This window comes from Microtus ochrogaster, chromosome 10 (genome assembly GCF_000317375.1).
Source record: "Microtus ochrogaster isolate Prairie Vole_2 chromosome 10, MicOch1.0, whole genome shotgun sequence".
Classification (NCBI taxonomy): Eukaryota; Metazoa; Chordata; class Mammalia; order Rodentia; family Cricetidae; genus Microtus; species Microtus ochrogaster.
Window position 1 is genome coordinate 55,336,098 of NC_022016.1, and position 3,902 is coordinate 55,339,999.

At 49.3% G+C, this 3,902-nt stretch overlaps 1 protein-coding gene across 4 annotated transcripts in view; it reads right to left on the reverse strand.

Annotated features, from left to right (window-relative positions):
• Sync (syncoilin, intermediate filament protein) overlaps positions 1-3,902 on the reverse strand; it is a 20,740-nt gene that overhangs the window by 14,637 nt on the left and 2,201 nt on the right. The gene's annotated exons all lie outside the window — the stretch shown is intronic.

Consider the following 3,902-nt stretch of genomic DNA (forward strand, 5'->3'; position numbering starts at 1 on the left):
GCCACCACCACCCGGCACGGAAAGACTCTCTTGGGAAAACAAGGAAAGACAAACGTGGTAGGTAGTACTTGCCTCCAATCCCGGGACCTGGGGGATGGAAGGAGGGGGTCAGGAATTCAAGGCCAGCCTCAGGTACTTAGAGAGCTGAGGCCAACCTGGTTTCATGAGAAACTGCCCCCCCACACACAAAAGGGGGTTCAGGGAGTGGCTCAGCACATAATGGCACTCACCACCAAGACTGATAAACTGACTTCAATCCTTGGTGTCCGAATGGAAAGAATCAGTTTCTACAAGCTGTCCAATGAGTGCACCCCCCAATAAGTAAGTAAATATTTAAAGTGGGGGGCAGTGCTGGACAGCTGGCTTAGTGGTAAAGAGCTCTGGGGTGTTGTTGCAGAGGACCCAAAGTTTGGCTCCCAGCATCCTCATGATGGCTCACAACCACCTACAACTCCAGTTTAGGGAGGGGTATGACACCTTCTTCTGGTCCCATGTACCCCTTCCCACATACATACCAAAAATAAATTTTAAAAATTAAACATAAAACCGAATAAATAAAAAGCCACAGCCACCACCAGGCAGTGGTGGCACACACCTTCAATTCCAGCACTCTAGAGGCAGAAGCAGGGGCTCTTGGTGAGTTTGAGACAATCCTGGTCTACAAAGTGAGTTCCAAGACAGCTAGGGCTGCACAGAGAAACTCTATCTTGAAAAAAAACTGGAAACGAAACAAAACCAAGGGGCTGGGGAGATGGCTCCAGTCAGTAATGTGCTTGCTTTCCACACAAGAATGAGAACCTGAATTTGGATCCCCAGCACCCATGCAAAAATCCAGATGCTGTGGTCACACTAAGCCTAGCACCTAGTGGACAGAACAGGAGAACCCCAGAGACTTAGTGTAGCTTGACTGGTGAGCTCCAGTTTCAATGCTGAGGAGGACACCCAAAATTGACCTCTGGCCTCCACACACGCGCACACGTATGTGCATGCACGTGAACACACAAGCATAGCTCAGTTGGTATAGTGCTCAAGCGACATTTAGGATGCCTTGGGTTTGATCCTGGCCTGGCACTACATAAAACCAGGTGTGGAGCTGGAGAGGTGGCTCAGCGGTTAAGAGCACTCGCTGCTCTTCCAGAGGTCCTGAGTTCAGATCCCAGTAACTACATGGTGGCTCACAACCATCTGTAATGAGATCTGATGCCCTCTTCTGGTGTGCAGGCATATATGCAGGCAGAACGCTGTCATAAGGCTTAAAAAACAAACAAACAAGCAAACAAACAGGTTGGTGGTGTATTTCTATGACCCCAGCCCTCAGGAAGTAGAAGCAGAAGAATAAGAAGTTCAAGATCATCCTCGGCTGCATAGAGTCCAAATTCAGTCTGGCACCCATATATGTATACGTACACATGCACATATGTGCCCATGGATCCAAACACTAATGTTGAGAACCATGCTGAATAGCTTTTCCCCTTAATCCTCGAGGAAGGTGGTGTGGGAGTCCCCTCTGCATGCTGTGAATATCATTGGTTAATAAAGCAACTGCTTTGGGCTTATAGCAGAGCTATAGGGGAATAGAGCTGGGGGCAGGGGAACTAAACTGAATGCTGGGAGAAAGGAGGCGGAGTCAGGGATAAGCCATAAAGCAGCTGCTAGAGACAGGTGTGCTAACCTTCCCGGCCAGCCTGCTCTGGGGATTCCCATCTCCTCCTTCCAGGGCTGAAATTACAGGTGGTTGGCGGCGTCCAACTGGTACTGTTTTGGCCGAGCCATAGACCCAGCTTCAAGAGAACTATAATTTGGGGGCAGCTGAGCTTGAGGTGTCAAAAAGTACCAGGTGAAGATAATCAAAACCTACTTCTTTAGGGGGAAAAAGTGGGTGGGCATTATTGTACATGCCTTTAATCCCATGCAGAAGCAGGGAGCTCTGCATAGGTCCTAATCCAGTCGGATTTACACTGCAAGTTCCAGGCCATCAGGGCAAAATGTTGAGACCTTGTATGAGAAAAAAAAATAAAAGTCTGGTGACTGTGGTGCATGCCTTAATCCTAGCACTCAGGAGGCAGAGGCAGGCAGATCTCTGAGTTCGAGGCCAGCCTGGTCTAAAATGTGAGTTCCAGGACAGTCAGGGGGACACAGAGGAACCCTGTCACGAGGGGGGAAAAAAGTGAAGGGACGAGGTGATTGTTTCAAATTTACATACTTTTTACTTTTTATCTATTTAATATGTGCTGGGAGGGCGGTGTGTGTGTCACAGTGTAAACGGTGAGGTCAGAGAACAGCTTATCAGAGAGGCAGTTCTCTCCTTATGTATGGGTTTTGGGGGTGGAACTCAGGCTGCACTCAAATTACAGTTCTCCCAGCCCCCAAGGCAGGTAGATTAGCAAGAGGTGTGCACTGCTGGTTCCTGCCCCATGTAACTATCTCCCTGAAAACTGACCCTTACAAGAGGAAGTCTCCAGCCTCCGTCCAGCATCTTCCATCCACTGTCAGGTCCCTAGTCCAAGCCATGATCTGTTTGCTCTATTTTGTACCAGCTTTTTTTTTGTTTTTTTGTTTTTTCAAGACAGGGTTTCTCTATGCAGCCTCAGCTGTCCTAGAACTTGCTCTGTAGAGCAGGCTGGCCTCAAACTCAGAGATCCACCTGTCTCTGCCTTCTGAGTGCTGGGAATAAAGAAAGGCATGTGTCACCGCCACATAGCTGTACCTGCCTTCTAACGGGCCTCCTTGCTTCTCTGCAGCTCAGTCTAGCTACAATTTGCTGGCTACAACACGGTTGCTCCGCGCCATATTTGCAAAGCCTTTGCTGTAATGCTCAGGATGACCTGGTACCTACTACGTAGTCCAAGCTGGCCTAGAGCTCTCTCTATCTTTTTTTTCCTATTTACTTATTCTTATAAGAATGGATGCTTGGCCTGCATGCATGTATGTGCACCACAGGTATACATGGTGCCCTCAGAGGTTAAAAGAAGGCATCAGAGCCAGGTAGTGGTGACATACACCTTTAATCCCAGCACTCGGAGACAGAGGCAGGTGGATCTCTGAATTCAGGCCAGCCTGGTCTACAGAGTGAGTTCCAGAACAGCCAGGGCTACACAGAGAAACCCTGTCGCCCAAAAAACTAGAACTAAAAAACAAAAAGAAGGCATCAGATCCCCTGGAACTGGAGTTATGAATGGCTGTGAGCCACCACGTGTGGGTACCCAATCCAGGTCTTCTGCAAGAGCACCACGTACCCTTAATAACTGAGCCATCTCTCCAGTCCCAGACCTGGAAGTTTTAACAATCCTCCTGCCTCAACCTCCCAGGTGCTGAGACTACAGACATGTGTCTCCATGCCGAGCTCTCAGAGTTTGAAAGAGGTGGCCCTAGCTCACCATTTTTAGCCTCAGCTCACATCACCCCTGCAACCCCTTCCCCCACCCCAGCGCCTGACAAGCCAGAACATGTGGTAACTTTTCACACCTCCTACTCTGGGCCCACAATATCTGAAGGATCTAGCTGAAAAATGCAACTTCCTGAATGCCAATGTGCCTAAAAACACTAACCCGAGCTTCCGGAGAAGGTAAGACTCCTGGCGCTAGGAAGGAGCACCTGCTCGGGCAGGCAGGCGCACCTATCCTGCTCTGCCAGAGTCCCCGCTTTCCCAGCTGACAGCCTTTGCGTCATGTTCCACCTTGGAACTACTTAACCATGTTCGAGGCACTATTCTAAGCGCTTACATGAACACTCACTTTTAGCCGTTCATCTGTTATGCCCAGTGCAGAGATGAGCAAGTCAGGGTACAAGGCGTGGGAAGCACACCTGAGGTTCTGGAGAAGGCAGCAGAGCCACCCTCTGCCTGAGATTGCGCATAGGCCTAAGGAGGGTTTGGAGCATTGCACTCAGAATGTCTTTTTTCA